This window comes from Staurois parvus, unplaced genomic scaffold (assembly GCF_062004578.1).
Source record: "Staurois parvus isolate SC_StPar_1 unplaced genomic scaffold, SC_StPar_1.0 ptg000746l, whole genome shotgun sequence".
Taxonomy (NCBI): domain Eukaryota; kingdom Metazoa; phylum Chordata; class Amphibia; order Anura; family Ranidae; genus Staurois; species Staurois parvus.
In genome coordinates, this window is record NW_028318542.1 from 4,266,579 (window position 1) to 4,286,242 (window position 19,664).

The 19,664-nt window shown below is 44.0% G+C and overlaps 1 long non-coding RNA gene across 12 annotated transcripts in view; it reads right to left on the reverse strand.

Moving 5' to 3' along the window:
* LOC149445133 (uncharacterized) overlaps positions 1 to 19,664 on the reverse strand; it is a 65,219-nt gene that overhangs the window by 39,938 nt on the left and 5,617 nt on the right. For 7 of the 12 annotated variants that reach the window (XR_016306451.1, XR_016306460.1, XR_016306459.1 and 4 more), the window contains 2 exons: positions 18,224 to 18,357; positions 1,876 to 2,011 (listed from right to left, as the gene is read on the reverse strand). The exons of 1 other annotated variant lie outside the window; for it this stretch is intronic. This is a non-coding gene — a long non-coding RNA (uncharacterized LOC149445133). Of the gene's footprint in view, positions 1 to 1,875; positions 2,012 to 9,193; positions 9,249 to 18,223; positions 18,358 to 19,664 lie in introns of all 12 variants that reach the window. 4 more of the 12 variants (XR_016306461.1, XR_016306458.1, XR_016306456.1 and 1 more) reach the window with 2 other exon arrangements.

Below are 19,664 nucleotides of genomic sequence, written 5' to 3' on the forward strand. Positions count from 1 at the left end.
GCACAGGAGTGCCTAGACACACTGATATACCAGAAAGAGCTCTGCTTTTTCAGGAGGGATTTCTAAAGGTACATTTTCAGAGTACTACTTGGGCATTTCCAAATTAAATTCCGCCTAGCAGCATTAGGGTCGTCGGTTTGAATCCCAACTATGACACTACCTGCCTGGAGTTTGCATGTTCTCCCTGTGCCTGTGTGGGTTTCCTCTGAGTACTCTGGTCTCCTCCCACAGTCCAAAGACATGCTGGTAGGTTAATTGATTCCTGTCTAAATTGTCCCTAGTATGTGTATATATGAATGTGAGTTAGGGACCTTAGATTGTAATCTCCTTGAGGGCAGGAACTAATGTGAATGTACAATATACAATGCCTTGAAAAAGTATTCACACCCCTTGCAATTTTCCACATTTTGTCATGTTACAACCAAAAACTTAAACGTATTTTATTGGGGTTTTATGTGATCGACCAGCACAAAGTTGCACATAATTGAAAGTAGAAGAAAAATGATAAATGGTTTTCAAAATTTTTTACAAATAAATATCTGAAAAGTGTGGCGTGCATATGTATTCAGCCCCCCTAAATCAATACTTTGTAGAACCACCTTTCACTGCAATTACAGCTGCAAGTCTTTTTGGGGATGTCTCTACCAGCTTTGCACATCTAGAGAGGGACATTTTTGCCCATTTTTCTTTGCAAGTCTTTTGCAGACTCTAACAGGTTTTCTGCTAAGATTGCCCTGTATTTGGCTCCATCCATCTTCCCATCAACTCTGACCAGCTTCCCTGTCCCTGCTGAAGACAAGCATCCACACAACATGATGCTGCCACCACCATGTTTCACAGTGGGGATGGTGTGTTCAGGGTGATGTGCAGTGTTAGTTTTGCTTTTAGGCCAAAAAATTCAATTTTGGTCTCATCTGACCAGAGCACCTTCTTCCACATGTTTTCTGTCGCCCCACATGGCTTCTCGCAAACTGCAAACAGGAAGTCTTATGGCTTTCTTTCAACAATGGCTTTCTTTTTGCCACTCTTCCATAAAGGCCAGATTTGTGGAGTGCACAACTGATAGCTGTCCTGTGGACAGATTCTCCCACCTGAGCTGTGGATCTCTGCCACTCCTCCAGAGTTCCCATGGGCCTCTTGGCGGCTTCTCTGAGTAATGCTCTCCTTGCCCGGCCTGTCAGTTTAGGTGATCGGCCATGTCTTGGTAGGTTTGTAGTTGTGCCATACTCTTTACATTTTCAGGTGATGGATTGTACAGTGCTGCGTGAGATGTTCAAAGCTTGGGAGATTTTTTTAAAACCTAACCCTGCTTTAAACATCTTCACAACTGTATCCCTGACCTGTCTGTGTTCCTTGGCCTTCATGATGCTGTTTGTTCTCTAATGTTCTCTAACAAACCTCTGAGGGCTTCACAGAACAGCTGTATGTATACTGAGATTAAATTACACACCGGTGGACCCTATTTACTAATTAGGTGACTTCTGAAGGCAATTGGTTCCAGTAGATTTTAGTTAGGAGTATAAGAACAAAGGGGGGTGAATATAAATGTACATCACACTTTTCAGATATTTATTTGTAATAAATGTTGAAAAAAATTTATCATTTTCCCTCCACTTCACAATTATGTGCCACTTTGTGTTGGTCTATCACATAAAATCCCAATAAAATACATTTACGTTTGGTTGTAAAATGTGGAAAATTTTAAGAGGTATGATACTTTTTTTTAAGACAATATATATATATATATATATATATATATATATATATATATATATATATATATATATATATATATATATATACACATATGTAAAGTGCTGCATAAAATTGCGCCATACAAGCATCTGTAATAAATAAATAAAAATAAAAAAATACCTATAACATGACAAATCTTCACTTTTTGAGGTCAGTTCCACTTAAAGGTCTCCACAATAAAAAACGATAAGGTTTCACTTTTCCCGTGTCACATCTCTCTGTGCCCTACTGGAATGTTCACTGTCAATGAAGAAACCTGAGGAAGATATCGGCAATGATTAACACACTCAAAGGGCCTTTTACAGCATTCTATCTGATGGTGAAAGCTGCACGGGTAGGAGTATTAAGTAATTAATGATCCCTGTAGTAACTGCAGGCTCTCATCACAATGACCCCCATAGTGAATACAAGAGTGTGTGAAAGTGGGATAACCAGCAAATGGCCGTGTGAACGCACAACAGATGTTCTAATCCCTGACCCGCACAGTTTTATATGACCACACATAACTTTGTACATCACTAGTCACCTGCTTGAATGAGCTACAATGGGACACTTGTTGCCCTTTGATGATGGCAGTTTTAGTGGCAGTCCCAGATCTTAGGAACACAATGGTCATAATCATTGTGATTGCGGGAGGGTTTCAATCCTTCACTGTAAAGGAAATAGCAGGCTCATTTATACAAGGGTGCTAATGTGCTCCTTCATTATAAAGTCATTACAAAGGTATAATCTAGGCTCTTGACTTCCTAATGCCAACAAGTTACTCATCATTGTTATAGCCTGTGAAACAGCTCCTAAAAAAGTAAGCAGTAGAAACAGCATGACAAAGGGTCAGGTCCACTGTGTGCAGGCTGCACTCATACAATGGCCTTGTTACCTGTATGAAGTTCTGCATAGGAATTCAATAACTGGATTGCTACCGTAGTGCCCTCTGAGACACATCAGGATGCCAGGGGTGCAGGGGCGGACTGACAACTCATGGGGCCCCGGGCAATATGGGATCATGGGGCCCCTGTGTCCTTGCTCAAACGCAAAAAAGCCTATGAAAAAGGTACCAGAGGCATCTCATGGGGCCCGTACTGACCCCGGGCCCTTGGGCAGTGCCCAAGTTTCCAAATGGTCAGTCCGCTCCTGCAGGGGTGATATGTTCCTCTGGACCTGCCATTTCTCATTGCTTCTCATACCATTGTACACTAGGCCTCCTGTACAGAATCCACATTGGATCTCATTGCAGTTCACACAGGGCTTTTGTATGACAATTTTTATCACCCCTATAGAACACAAGCTTGTATTCTGCTAAGATGAACATTACTTTCACCTGGACGGTGCATAAGGGGGTACCACCAGTCCTCCTGTATGGGGCCCAGGCCAGAAGGAGGGCCCAGGCAGCTGGGTAAATCAGGGTGATCAGCATGGTAGGGAAGCAGTTACTGTAGTCGATCCCCTTGTATGGCTCTCTCTACAACAGTTGAAAGTTGGCTTCTTCTCCTCTCGCTTCCACTGTCTTTCAGCTGCTGCAGAGAGACCCATATGGGGTATTGGTTACAGTAATTTCCCCCTATCGCCCTCCCTGTGCACCACGTTTCCCCATGCTGCCCAAGCCCCCTTGTGTGCCCCCTCACCCCCACAGCGCTACTGGTTTCCTCCTCTCCATCCCATTGGCAACTTCAAGCACACAATAGGATCCTTCAGGATGGAGAGTAGGAGAAGGGTCTGGTAAATATGTCACATTTGCTCCTTCCTTTCCTGAATGAACACAATGAGTGATCGGTACCATTTACTCACTGTATTCATTCATAACTGAAGCATAGTAAACTGTTTATTTGAAGGGGCCCTGTAAGGTTGGCTGTGCGGGACACCATGGTTTGTAACAGCAGCCCTGCCTACTACTATGAAATACTCAATGATCTTGTAACGTGGAGTCAGAAAACACTGGAAGGCTGGGAATGCACACATTTCCAAAGGTGTAAGAAGTTTGAATACATACAGTTGCAAGAAAAAGTATGTGAACCCCTTGGGATTACGTGGAGTTTTGCATGAATTGGGCATAAAATGTGCTCTGGATATCGTATGTACTCTCCAGCGCCTCAGGATATGCACAGCCAAAAGGGAAGCCAAGGGTTCCAGGACAGCGACAACCAAAGGAAATGCTTCAGAGGTGCAGCCCTCCTCAGATGGGGAAATCAGCCACTGGATAGAGAGAAAACAGGTGGCGCACACTTAGAGACAAAACAGGTGTGCGCCACCTGTTTTCTCTCTATAAAATGTGCTCTGAACGTCATCTAAGTCACAAAAATAGAAGAACACAGTCTGCTGAACATAATACTACACAAACATTAGATGTTGCCATGGTTTAATTGCACATAACATGTAAACATTCACAGTGCAGGGAGGAAAAAGTATGTGAACCTTTGGACTTAATAACTGGTTGACCCTCCTTTGGCAGCAATAACCTCAACCAAATGTTTCCTGTAGTTGCAGATCAGACCTGCACAACGATCTGGAGTCATTTTGGACCACTCCTCTTCACAAAACTGTTTCAGTGTAGCAATATTCTTGGGATGTCTGGTGTGAATCGCTCTCTTAAGGTCATGCCACAGCATTTCAATCGGGTTGAGGTCAGGACTCTGACTGGGCCACTCCAGAAGGCGTATTCTGTGCTGTTGCAGCCATTGTTTTGTTGAATTACTTGTATGCTTTGGGTCATTGTCCTGTTGCATCACCCATCCTCTGCGGAGCTTCAGTTGGCAGACAGATGGTCGTACGTTTTCCTGCAAAATGTCTTGATAAACTCTGGAATTCATTTTCCCATCAATGACAACAATCCGTCCAGGCCCTGAGGCAGCAAAGCAGCCCCAAACCATGATGCTCCCTCCGCCATGTTTTACAGTGGGGATGAGGTTTTGATGTTGGTGTGCTGTGCCTTTTTTTCTCCACACATAGTGTTGTGTGTTCTTCCCAAACAACTCAATCTTGGTTTCATCTGTCCACAGTATATTTTGCCAGTAGTGCTGTGGAACATCCAGGTGCTCTTTTGCAAACTTCAAACGTGCTGCAATATTCTTTTGGACAGCAATGGCTTCCTCCGTGGTGTCCTCCCATGTACTCCATTCTTGTTTAATGTTTTCCTTATTGTAGATGTGTCAACAAAAATGTTAGCATGTGCCAGAGATTTCTGTAGGTCTTTAGCTGACACTCTGGGATTCTTCTTTACCTCATGCAGCATTCTGCGCTGTGCTCTTGCAGTCATTTTTACAGGACGACCGCTCCTAGGGAGAGTAGCAACAGTGCTAAACTTTCTCCATTTGTAGACAGTCTGTCTTACCGTGGACACATGAACATCAAGACTTTTGGAGATACTTTTGTAACCCTTTCCAGCTTCATGCAAGTCAACAATTCTTGATCGTAGGTCTTCTGAGAGCTCTTTTCTGCGAGGCATGGTTCACATCAAACAGTGCTTCTTGAAACCAGTAAACCCAAAACAGGTGTGTGTTTTTTAAGGGCAGGACAGCTGTCAGCAACACATCCAATATCATCACACTGATTGGAGTCAAGGTTGGCTCACTCCTGGCTCCAATTAGCTCTGGGAGAAGTCATTAAGCTAGGGCCTCACATACTTTTTCCTCCCTGCACTGTGAATGTTTACATGTTATGTGCAATTAAACCATGGCAACATCTAATGTTTGTGTAGTATTATGTTCAGCAGACTGTGTTCTTCTATTGTTGTGACTTAGATGACGTTCAGAGCACATTTTATGCCCAATTCATGCAAAACTCCACGTAATCCCAAGGGGTTCACATACTTTTTCTAGCAACTGTAACTATGTCAGGTCATTGCATCTACCATTTAATAGAGCCGAACAAAGCTGATCCGGTTTGTTTTCGGCTCCGCAAGCAACCGGCGGCAGGACTCCCCTCCCGCTGCCTGTAATAGTGATTGAGCGGCTGGTTAGCCGCTCCAATTGCTATTACAAGAAAACCGACTGTCGGCTCTAAAAAACAGTTCCAGGATGCTGCCTGCAGCTGCAATCATCATCCCGGTACAACCGGTTGAAGACCATTGACGTACCGGGTAAGTGACTGGTCAGCAAATGGTTAAAATAATGTTATTTATTTATTTATTACAGGTACTTATATAGTGCCGACAATTTTATTTAACTATCCACGTTCCTAACCCCAGAAACCACTAAACAGCTCATCCACTCCCTCATCACATCACGACTCGACTACTGCAACTCCCTCCTCACTGGCCTGCCTCGCTGCTGGCTATCCCCGCTTCAGTCGATCCTGAATACGGCAGCCAGACTCATTCACCTTTCCAACCGCTCCATCTCCGCCACCCCCCTCTGCCAATCCCTCCACTGGCTTCCGATTGCGCAACGGATCAAATTCAAAATCCTAACACTGACGTACAAAGCCGTCCACCATACTGCCCCGAACTACATCACTGACCTAATATCCAAGTACCACCCAACACGCACACTCCGCTGCTCACAAGACCTCCTTCTCTCTAGTTCCCTGGTCTCCTCCTCCCATGCCCGCCTCCAGGACTTCTCCAGGGTGTCACCCATCCTCTGGAACTCCCTGCCCCAACCCATCAGATTATCACCTACTCTCCTCTCCTTTAGGCGCATCCTGAAAACCCATCTCTTCAGGGAAGCCTACCCCACCCCCTGCTAACTTGCCGACCTCCTCCACTCTTCCTACCACTCCATCCCCCACAGCTATCTCCTCCTGTACCACCATCCCCTCCCTCTAGATTGTAAGCTCGAAAGAGCAGGGCCCTCAATCCCTTTATGTTTTGCATTGTATTTTTATTGTTCTGTCACATGTTCTGTCCCCCTTTGTAATGTACATCGCTGAGCGAACTATTGGCGCTTTATAAATACTGTATAATAATAATAATAATAATAAAATCCACCTATCACCATGTCCACTGAGGAAGCATCATGGCACATTTTACATGGCACTTTCTGTAGCCTACAGAAATGTACTCCTGTCATTATGGGGCTGGTTAGTTGTGTTTGCTCCCCAGGCCAAAGGTTCCCAGTCCTGGTGACACACCACAATGAAATGTCAAATATTTATGACACCTATTATCAAACATTATGAGTGTGAAATACAATTTACTGTATATCACAGTGCTATGCACTAAGCGTGTTTACCTCTAACATGTGGGAAAAAGAACAACACAACTATGACTGAAGGACCATGACTAAGGAGCATTATGGAGTTAGGGAGAACATTACTTTACTTAATTATTTTCTATTACGCTCATTTTCTTAGATCTTTTAACAAGGCTGCATGCATACCTTGACGTATTTTTTTCCCACTAAGCATAAAAAGGTCATTTTACATACTCAGCATATGAAACATTGAGCATGCCAAGATAATGCACACATGTGGGCAATTTATATAGGATCACACAAAATGGTCACATGTAGTGCAACTTAATCAGATCATGAAAATATTCTCTTTTGCTTTAGTTCAAGCTCAAAAACACTATCTGCTATAAGTCAACAACTCCGAATGTTAAATTCTTCTATACAATTCAGTTTACTATCTTCAAGATTTTACATAGTTTGGCTGAAAAAAGACAAAAGCTTATCCAGTTCAACCATTAAAAAGTTACCATCTTACCTGAACACATATTAATGACACGGGTTCTGGGGCTAATTTATTGCAGATAAGGCACTCAGTGAGTTGAATTACCAACTTTACCACTTTGCCCTCCAGAGGATTTACCCCCCTTCCTGACCAGGCCATTTTTTGTGATACAGCGCTGTGTTACTTTAACTGACAATTGCGCAGTCATGCAACGCTGCACCCAAATGAAATGTACATCCTTTTTTCCCCACAATTAGAGCTTTCTTGTTGTGGTATTTGATCTCCTGTGCGGTTTGAATTTTTTGCACTATAAACAAAAAAATCCCAACAATTGCTCTAGCAGGATGCAAAACCCCTGACCTCTGTCTGAACAGTGCTGATTGGCCCTGTGCTGATCACATGCACTCTCCCAAGGAAAAAAAAAAACCTCTCTAGCAATACACACTAAATTGAGCATGTGCATCTGGCTACGGGTTCAGTCTGTCTTATCAGGTTGACGTTTGAGGAGGGGCAGAGAAAACAGGATCAAACGGCCTTTTTACACCCCTTAGGTTCCACAGTGAGTATAACAAGCATGCTTTACTGCATATAAAGACTGAATTTACTGTTGTGGGTTTAGTAACACTTTAAATTTTAAGGTATGGAACAGGGGCGGACTGACAACTCATGGGGCCCCCGGGCAAAAGGGGATCATGGGGCCCCTGTGTCCTTGCCCAAACTCAAAAAAGCCTATGAAAAAGGTACCAGGGGCATCTCATGGGGTCCCCTACTGACCCCCGGCCCTCGGGCGGTGCCCGAGTTTCCAAATGGTCAGTCCGCCCCTGGATGTGTAGTGTGCATAGAGTAGCACACATGACTGCAACTAACGTGCACGGCACATTCCAAATAAACAGAAGTGAGGGGGAAAAGGAGAGGTTCAGAAGCTCACAAGTGCCATTAAATTAAGCAGAAAAACACAGAAAGAAACAATTTCAACAAAATAGACTACAGGGCCTTTAAGTATAAAGGGTATGTATTATTATTTTTGGGAGAAAAAGGATATTTCTTAGTGTCACTTTAACCCATAGACGCCGAGCACACGCAAATATGCGGCCGCTTGGTGTCTGAGCCTTGACGCCGAGTGGCCGCATATTTGCGTGCCATTACAAAATACATGTGTGCTGAGAGCGCGCTCCCTGCATGCTTCTAGCACATATGTCCGTGACTCACAGAAAGGTCCTGATCTCCACTTGCGATCGGGACCTTTTCCGATCATGTGACCGCCGTGACAGCGAATCACGGCGGTCATATGACCCTAAAATGCCCTGCGTTCTTCCAGCACACATGTCCATGACTCACGGAAAGGTCCTGATCTCCCCTTGAGATCGGGACCTTTTCCAATCATGTGACCGCCGTGACAGCGAATCACGGCGGTCATATGACCATAAAAAGGCCTTGCGTTCTCCCAGCACACATGTCCATGACTCACGGAAAGGTCCCAATCTCCCCTTGCGATCGGGTCCTTTTCCGATCATGTGACCGCCGTGACAGCGAATCACGGCGGTCATATGACCCTAAAATGCCCTGCGTGCTCCCAGCACACATGTCCATGACTCATGGAAAGGTCCTGATCTCCCCTTGCGATGGGGACCTTTTCCGATCATGTGACCACCGTGACAGCGAATCACTGCGGTCATATGACCCTATGAGTTTCCAAATGGTCAGTCCGCCCCTGGTATGGAAATGCTTTATGATGAGATGAGACACATTATAAAAAGAAGATGTAAGACATGGAGCACAGACAAAACACCGCACACACAACAGTAATGTATCACCCAGCCTTCTCTTGTACCTTTGTTAAATGCAGTGTACATGACGCTGTGCGCAGAGTGTCCTTCCAGTAGGATCTATAAATTGGGGAAGCAAAACAGGAACCAGACAAGAATGAGTCATCACGGGTCTATAATCAACACAGCAGTGACGCAGCGGGGGGGGGGCCGCCATTTCTGTAAACCAGCCGATCACATGGAGTGTCTGACATTGCTCAAACTAAAAAAAACCCTGAATAATCTGTGTGTATATATCATTGATCGACTTTATTTTCATTTTTATTGGTAAATGCTACAAAGTCAGTTTGCGCATGTGGGGCAAAGAGAGAGTGTCTTCCCAAAGGGCCCCCTGATCCCCTTATACTCATTTTGCCAGTACCCCCCACCCCCCAGCCATCAACATTATGAATACAGGCGTACCTCGATTTACGAACGCCTCAGTTGAAGTAATTTTTGGTTTATGAATGAAAATCCATTGAAAATAATGTCTCGGTTTACAATTTTTTTTTTGCAATACGAAGCGTTTATAGCGCCTTTAAAATGCACTTTATAAAGAGTTTTGAACAGATAAGACTTTGTTTTACTTTTTTCTGATTTTCTGACCTCCAAAACGGATTAATTGGTTTTCAATGCATTTACAAATTTTTTTTGAAATTATGTTCCTGTACAGTATTTATGCCTTTAAAGTGCACTTTATAAAGAGTTTGAACAGATAAGACTTTTTTTTACTTTTTTCTGACCTCCGGAAACGGATTAATTGGTTATCAATGCATTTACAAATTAATTTTTAATCATGTCCCTGTACAGTATTTATGCCTTTAAAGTGCACTTTATAAAGAGTTTTGAACAGATAAAAGACTTTTTGTTTTACTTTTTTCTGATTTTCTGACCTCCGGAACGGATTAATTGGTTTTCAATGCATTCACAAATTGTTTTGAAATCGTCCCTGTGCAGTATTTATGCCTTTAAAGTGCACTTTATAAAGAGTTTTGAAAAGATAAAATACTTTTTTTCTTACTTTTTTCTGACCTCCGGAAATGGATTAATTGGTTATCAATGCATTTACAAATTAATTTTTAATCAAGTCCCTGTACAGTATTTATGCCTTTAAAGTGCACTTTATAAAGAATTTTGAACAGATAAAAGACTTTTTTTTACTTTTTTTCTGACCTCCAGAACAGATTAATTGATTTTCAAGGCATTTGCAATTTTTTTTTAATCATGTCCTTTACAGTATTTATGCCTTTAAAGTGCACTTTATAAAGAGTTTTGAACAGATAAGACTTTTTTTTACTTTTTTCTGACCTCCAGAACGGATTAATTGGTTTTCAATGTATTCCTATGGGAAACCGAGTTTCGGTTTACGAATTTTTTCACAATACGAAACCCCCCGCAAAACGCATTAAATTTGTAAACTGAGGTACGCCTGTATCTGACCTTGCTACCCGTGACAGTGCTCAGGTCTGGCAACCAATTGCTGGGATCAAGAGAGTGACATCCCATCTGTCCCTAGCATCTAATCCGGGCCGATATTATACTGGTACCAGCTCTGCCACAGGAAGAAGCAGCAGGGGAGTGTGACCAAACAAGAATAACTGGGTTGGTGGGGGCCCCTTTACAAAGAGACAGTATCCATTGATTAAAGAGTAACTCCACTTTTGTAAACATTTCCCTCTGGGTGATTGATGTACATTGCAATAATTTTAACAAACTTTGTTGCACATTCTCACCTTTTGTTCTGAAGAAATAGCTGTTTGCTTTTCTGTATTCATGTGCAAATGGAATGTGAATGGGAATGATTTTATAATTATCAATCAGCTGCTGCACTTGTAGGGTTCTAATAAGGAAAGTGGTAGGGTCTGCATCCCTTTAGACACGTTGATTTCCCTTTAGGAGTATCTCACCAAAGATGGCATTTTTGTTGCAGGGGATGCCCAAAATTTGACTTGTATCTTCCAGGAAAATCAGTGAACCATTCACAAAAGCAGGTAATTACATTTCTGGGGGGCATTCCCTACACCAATCTAAGCAGTGGTGTATTTTGGTTTCGTGCTGCCCTAGGCAACAAAAAAATTGGAGCCCCCCCTCGGGGAGAGAGCCCGACACCAACCACCCCACCCCCTGTGGACAGGGGCGTATTTACCACAAGGCAAACAAGGTATTTGCCTAGGGGGGCAGCACTGCCCCCCGGAAGAAGGGCCGTATGTAGCATGGGGACCAGGTGGGATCTGTGAGAGGCTGCGGGATGCTTGATGGTGGATGCAGAGCCTGACTGTCGTTCCCAGGGATATCCAGAGCTGTGAAGGTGAGTGTCTTTCTCTTTGTCGCGTGTAGGGGGGTGGGTATTAGTGGAAAGCTTTCTCAGGTGGGGGTGGGGATAGGGCAGGGGTGTTGTTGGTCACTGTCAGGCTCTCTCTATGGGGAGGGGGAGCGTCTGATTTTTGTGTTGCCTAGGGCAGCACAAAACCTAAATACACCACTGCCTGTGGAGAGAGCCTAACATTGACCAACAACACCCCTGCCCCCACCTGAGAGAGCCTTCCACTAACATACACCCCCCCCCCTTCCTGGAGAGAGAGAGAAAGACACTCACCTTCATAGCCCTGGAAATCCCTGGGAAGAAGAGCCGGGCTCTCCATACACCATCAAGCAGCCTCTCTCAGATCCCACCTGATCCCCATTCTGCATGTGTCCCTTCTTCCATGGGGCGGTGCTGCCCCCCTGAAAAATGCCTCCCTAAGCAAATGCCTTGTTTGCCTTGTGGAAAATACACCCCTGCATCTAAGTACAGAAAGCTTCCATGTTGCCACGTTACATTGCATTTTACAGAAAATGACAGCACTGCAGACTGAAAAGGAAAGGTCAATTTTAATAACATTCAATTACAATATGACTTAAGCAGCAATATTATATGGTACATTATTTTTATTTTATTTGCTATTTTTTTTCCATTCACTATATCTGGTCCCCCACTGTACACAGAACATGGAAATGTAATTATTTTAGTAAATATAAACTGCTAAATACCTTTTCCCATCAGCTGTTACAGCAGTCTTGTGACTTCTATCAGTGTAGAAAAGCTTGTAGGAGGAGTTTTCTTTCTGCTCTAGGAGGATGCAGAACCCCTGACCTCTGTCTGGACAGTGCTGATTGGACCTGTGCTGATCACATGCACTCTCCCAAGAAAAAAAAACCTCCCTAACAATACACACCAAATTGAGCATGTGCAGAGTGACTCCACACAATATGTCTTATCAGGAGATAAGAGCGAGACACTGTGGAAGAAAGGGAAGATCAGAGAAGTCAGGATCAAACAGCCTTTTTACACAATGCAGAGGATTAACCCCTTAGGTTCCACAGTGATTATAACAAGCATGCTTTACTGCATATACAGACTACTGTTGTGGGTTTAGTAACACATCAAGTTTGATGAAGGGGTCTTGGAGTTTAAACAGCTTTGTCTTTGTTTATGTGTGATTGTTCTGCTCTGCCCCTGCGAGGGCGTATTTTGAGCTTGTTATATTTTTAAAAACAAAACTTTCTTAATAAAAATATTGAAACAGAAACAGCTTTACAACCACTAAATAGCATCCATTTAACCACTTGTATACCGCCCCCCTGCAATGTACTACGGATGAGTGGCCTGCACAGGCAAAACGATGTTTGTTGCTCCCTGTTTCCGGGTTTCGGTGCCCATGCATGCGCACTCTTACCCACCTACTCCTGCTGTGATTGTACACAGCGGGAGTCTGCCAGAAAGTCCTGGCCAAAGATTCACACCCAGGACCTGCTGATGGGCTATGTGCAATCACAGCCCAGGGCTCTGTTTTGGCTTTCAATACAGGGCTCTGTACAGAGGAAAGGATCTCTCTGTTTCTCCCCCCTGCAAAGCAGTAAAAAGCAGCACACTTTACATATAATACACATAGTTAGGCACACGTATACCCCTTGAGCACCCCAGATATTAACTCCTTCCCACCCAGTGTCATTAGTACAGTGACATAGTGTAGTATTATCACTGATCACTGTATTATTGTCACTGGTGATGCCAATGGAAGTGAGTCAGTCACCACCCAGTGTCAGATTGCCCTTCGCACTATCACAGTTCCACTGATCACCACCATTACTAGTATTAAAAAAAAAACATTCCAGTACATTTACCATAGTTTGTAGATACTACTAATGTCAGTGAGTGTCAGATTGATAGGCATGTCATGGTGAATGGTGGTCCGGTGGAACAGGTCGTCCTTTGCGGCACCCTAGGTGTATCCCCGCCGCTCTGGTGGTGTCCAAGGCTCGGGGAGTAGCAGAGAGGCACAGGGAGGCTTACTCAGATGGCGTCACATCATGGACCAGGTTTCCATGATGGCGCGCGTTAGGAGTATGCGCGCTCCTTCGTCAGGCCGATGAGCTTCTCTGCTACTCCCCGAGCCCTGGACACCACCAGAGTGGCCGGGATACACCTAGAGTGCCGCAAAGGACAATCTGCTCCACCGGACCACCATTCCCCGTGACATGCCTATTATTATCTGCTCTTGTGAGTGCATTTTATTATTAAATTGCCTGCTTTTAATACCACCTACACTCAGAGTGCCGCCGCTGTCTCTCTTTTCTACCTGCATATAGGAGTATCTACAAGCTCTTACAGCCGGTTGCCTCCTCCTACAAGCCCACATACCCATAAGCCTTGCAGTAAAGATGGATTAGGATGCCATTTTCACCTGGACCTTCTACTAATATAACCACCCATGGTCCACCCCAGGAGTGGACTGACAACTCATGGGGCCCTCAGGCAATAGGGGATCATGGGGCCCCTGTGTCCTTGCCCACACTCAAAGCACACCCAAAAAAGCATATAAAAGGATTTGGAAAAAAAATAAAAAATAAAATAAAAGGTACCAGGGGCATTTCATGGGGTCCCCTACTGACCCCGGGCCCTCGGGCAGTGCCCGGGTGCTCGAATGGTCAGTCCGCCCCTGGTCCACCCTCTATCCACTACTGGGTAGATGATCCAGCGCTCCCTATCTATCTCTATAGTGAGTGTCAGATTGCCCGCCAAATAATTGAAGTCCCGTTATAAGTTACTGATCACCGCCATTAGTAGTATATAAATAACAAATCCAGAATATATACACCATAGTTTGTAGGTGCTATAACCTTCACTCAAACCAATTCATATACATTTATTGGGATTTTTTGTTTTTATCAAAGACATGTAGCAGAATACATTGTAAACAAAATTTATGAAATTAGATTTTTTAAAACAATTTTTATTGGATATGTTGTGTAGCAGAAGGTAAAAAATATTATTTTTTTTTCAAAATGTTTTATGCTTTTTCCTTTTTATCGCAAAAAACAAAACCTGAGTGGTAATCAAATATCATCAAAAGAAAGCTCTATTCGTGTGAAACAATTTAATTCAAAACATTAACAATAACATATAAAGCCAATGATTACTCTGCCCCAAATTACATTTCCAAACTTGTCTCCAAATATCACCCAAACCGTCCTCTCCGCTCCTCCCATGACCTCCTGCTCTCTAGCTCCCTTGTCTTCTCCTCCCATGCTCATCTCCAGGACTTCTCCAGAGCCTCCCCCATCCTCTGGAACTCTCTACCCCAATCTATATGACTATTTCCTACTCTGACCACTTCTAGGAGATCCCTGAAAACCACTCTCTTCAGGGAAGCCTATCCTGCCTTTAGCTAATAACCAAATCTTCTATTTTTCCCATCAGTTCACCCCCCACAGTTACTACCTTTTGTACCACTAGCCCCTCCCTCTTAGATTGTAAGCTCCAAGGATCAGGCCCTCCTATCCCTCTTGTATTGAACTGTATTGTTGCTGTATTGTCTCCTGTTATATTGTAAAGTGCTGAGCAAACTGTTGGCGCTATATAAATCCTGTATATTAATAATAATATTAATAAAAAATAAATTTTGTTTAGGTGCAGAGTTGCATGACCACGCAATCACCAGTGTGGTATAGCAAAAAATGGCTTGGTCAGAAAGGGGGGTAAAAACTTCTGCAGATAAAGTGGTTAAGGATTCTATTTTACAGCAAAACTACATAAAATGAATTGGGAGGTAATACACCACATCAGCCATGTGATGGCAGCAGATCCTTTTGTGTTCTAAACTGCAATAGAACATGAAGCTTTCATAGGGAGTCTTTGCTGTAATAAGCAATCCATCCCTATACAGGCAGTGGGGACCTTCTGGCTGCCATGGAACTACAAGTCCCAGCTTACTGAGCAAAGCAAAATGGGATTTGAATCTCCTTCGCCTAGTCAGCCATGTAAAATGGTAAATAAAATACATTGCACAATGTGCAGCATTGCCTCCAGAAATACATGGAAATCAATAAAATAAAATGAACGTGCTTAGGGGGGAATGGGAGACCAGTTCAGACAGGTAATGAAGAATATCCTGCACACACACAAATGTTATCACATCTGGGGTGACGGCATATAAACCCTAGCTGTGAGCTGAGAATATCCCGTACTAGCTTCCTGGACTACAAAACACCTCCCCCGTTAGGAAAAGGAGGTGCTGTGTAGTCCTAATACAATGTTATGTAGTCCGTGCACACTCCCTGTCCTTGGATGACAATGCTGCTCAGTAAAGTTTTCACTAGGATCGGAAGTGTGGTAAAAGCAGGATTACCAGGCGAAGAAAGCACGAAAAAGAAAACTAATGCAGCCACCACATCTAAGGATTGGTAAGCTGCAATATATTACATTCTATATTCTGTCTCAGGGTATCGGTTGCACTTTTTCTGAGGGCATTGATGAGCTATAAATGCTTGTTCATACATGCAGTTATCCTTGTTGCCCCTCTGAAAAGCGATCTGGAGTGGATGACAGGTGGTGTTATTACCCCAGCCGCCCTTGTGAGCGGGTCCTAAAGGAGTTGCTTTGGTGGCTATGTGCTTAACTCCTTGCTCTGCAAAGGATTTACCCCCCTTCCTGATCAGGCCATTTTTTGCGATACAGCTCTGTGTTACTTTAACTGACAATTGCGCGGTCACGCAACTCTGCTCCCAGATGAAATTTACGTCTTATTTTTCCCCACAAATGGAGCTTTCTTTCCGTGGTATTTGATCGTTTGTGTGTTTTTTATTAGTTACGCTAGAAACAAAAAAAGACCGACAATTTTGAAAAAAAAAACTATATTTTTGAATGTTTGCTATTAAACATGTCCAGTAAAAATTGGAAAAAAAAAATTTTGTCATAAATTTAGGCCAAAATGTATTCTGCTCCATGTCTTTGCTACAAAAAATATCCCGACACGTGTAAAATAATTGGTTTATGGGAAAGTTATAGCGTTTACAAATGGCGGTATATATACTGGGGTTTTTTTACTAGTAATGACGATGATCAGCGACTTATAGTGGGACTGCGGGACTGTGGCGGGCATTCTGACACTGGAGGGAACTGACTTGGCGTCACTGACATCCCCCGTGACTCCAATACAGTGATAAGTGCTAATAATAAGCAATGACACTGTACTAATGGCACTGGGCAGGAAGGGGTTAACATGAGGGGTGATCAAAGGGTTAACTGTGTGCTGTTTTACTGTATGCTGTGTGTGTGTGCGCTTCACTGTAAGCACACTGCTTTGTATAGCTCTGCTATGCAGAGCCATACAAAGCAGTGTGCATGAGCTGACAGGGGAGAGATCTGTGTTGTTTATACACAGGTCTCTCCCCCGTCGGTAATACTCAGAGATTGCCAGCGGGTGAGTCATTGTCCGGGACCCGGTGATTTACAGCCGAGGCCACGAATGGAGGCGCGGGTAGGGTGCACACGCACCTACCCGAAACTGCAAATTCATGTATATATACATGATTTTGCACACCCGTGCTGCCCTGTTGCAGTATTTCTAATATAGGGCGGTGCGGAAGTGGTTAAGGAGCATAAAAAGCTGAATTTCAGTTTGCAGTGGATTAGTGTAGACTGGATTTGCATGGTAGTGTGGACGACTTTTTTTTCCTTCCAATTCTCAATCAAAATTTGCCAAGTGTGGTGGTGTCGGCGAAGTGGTGTCAGCGGGGCCACTTACAGTTTGAATTATTATTATACAGGATTTATATAGCGCCAACAGTTTGGTCAGCGCTTTACAATATAAAGGGAGACAATACAGTTCAATACAAGAGGGTTAGGAGGGCCTGATCCTGGGAGCTTACAATCTAAGAGGGAGGGGCTAGTGGTACAAAAGGTAGTAACTGTGGGGGATGAACTGGTAGGAGGAATAGAAGAAGAATTTCATCTGATTCCTGTGAATAAGCCGAAATTCGAGGTGTGGGGGGTCCCTGCTGACACCACCCGGCTGTGATTGAGAAATTGAAATAGCCAGACAGAAAAAAGTCGGCAAACGGTGACTGCAGCCAATCGGCCAAATGGCCGACAGCAGGAGACTCATCCATTCATACTGCTTAGCATGAACGGGGAATCTATGGATTTATCTCCTTCAGCTCCAGTGTTGGGGGAAGGGAGAGCTTTGAGGGTGGGGGTTGGGGAATGTGACCCTTTTTTTTAATGGTATACCCTACTACCGCATGCACGGATTTTCATGCGGATCCGCAGTGGCACCACCCGCACATATGTGAACCCAGCCTAAATGCTAATAATGGAATCTTCTACTCTTCCAACCAGTCCATCCCCCACAGTTATTACCAGGGGCAGACTGACCAGACTGCCCGAGAGTCCGGGGTCAGTAGGGGGCCCCACGAGATGCCCCTGGTACCTTTTTCATAGGCTTTTTTAAGTTTGGGCAAGGACACAGGGGCCCCATGATCCCCTATTGCCCGGGGGCCCCATGAGTTGTCAGTCCGCCCCTGGTTATTACCTTTTGTACCACTAGCCCCTCCCTCCTAGATTGTAAGCTCCAAGGATCAGGCCCTCCTAACCCTCTTGTATTGAACTGTATTGTTGCTGTATTGTCACCCGTTATATTGTACAGTGCTGAGCAAACCGTTGTCACTATATAAATCCTGTATAATAATAATAATAAAAAATGTGAGTCACACAAATGCCTGCACTGAAAATTCACCTTTTCTCGAATGTCTTTTGATTCCAATGGGCGGGTCCACCTTTGACTCAGATCGCACAGCACAAAAAAGACGCTGTTTTGAAGTCACACGGGAAAATTTTCGTGCCGCAGGCAGTTCCTTTCCTTTGGGTTACCTGAGGCAAAAAAATCTGATAAGTTTCCTGTCAAACAAGGCCCATAAATACGAAATGAACACTCTGGCACACAACAACCTCCGTGTTTTGCGTGAAATACAATTGCGCCAACTTTTACCACAAAACAAGTCAAACCTCCAGTAACACAATATGGAATATACTGTATGAGCCAGGCCCAGGATGGCCTACTCCATGTGGCCCGGGATGGCCTACTCCATGTGGCCCGGGATGGCCTACTCCATGTCCGCCTGCTAGCTGTGTTTGGATAAGCAAATCCTGGGTGGGCTTCTACCTCAGGACACAGCTGTTGTGTGCATGGAGTCAGGGGGACAGATGCTGGGGGCACCACTTGGTAAAGTGTCGCAATTCACACCTCGGGTGATAATTCTGAGCCAGGGGATATCCCTGTGACTTGTGATAGATTTGCCACATGTTAAAGAGAACGCAATACCCTGTGACAATCACATGATCAATATACACGCCGGACATGTCCGAGCAGATTCTATACAGAGGACACAGAGCCTACAGCCTTCTAACCTTGCCGGCTAGGTCCTTATCGGCCTGCCATTGTCATACCTGCCTTGATCTGCATTTAGAGGACTTTTCAAACACATATAAATGCATGTGATGATTTTCCAATGGTGCCATTCACACGCGGTGCGATTCGATCAGTTTAGAGAAGCTAGATTTCTGTGCGTTCCGGATCCAATCGGAAACTCATGGAAAGGCAAGTAAAAATGACTATATCTGCCAGGGGCTCATTTATTTATTATTATTTATTACAGGTACTTGTATAGCACTGTCAATTTACGCAGCGCTTTACATATATATTGTACATTCACATCACTCCCTAACCCTCAAGGGGTGTACAATCTAAGGTCCCTAACTTACATTCATACATATGCAAGGGGCAATTTAGGCAGGAGCCAATTAACCTACCAGCATGTCTTTGGAGTGTGGGAGGAAACCCACACAGGCACAGGGAGGACATGCAAACTCCAGGCAGGTGGTGCCATGGCTGGGATTTGAACCAACAACCCTAGTACTGCCAGGTGGAAGTGCTAACCATTTAGCCACTGTGCTGCCCACTTTAACTCCACCGTCGGGGCTCGTTTACACCACAATCCCCACATTCCATGTGTGGTTTCCATGCGTTTGCGTGCTTTTTAGACATTATTTCCTATTTTATTTTTTTTTACTGGTTGCATTTTGTGGTGCAGTCACATTCCAAGTATGTTCACCTGCAATAAAATGCAGCATTCTGTACTTTTATTACACGCATATGAAAGCACTGCAGTGGTGTAAAG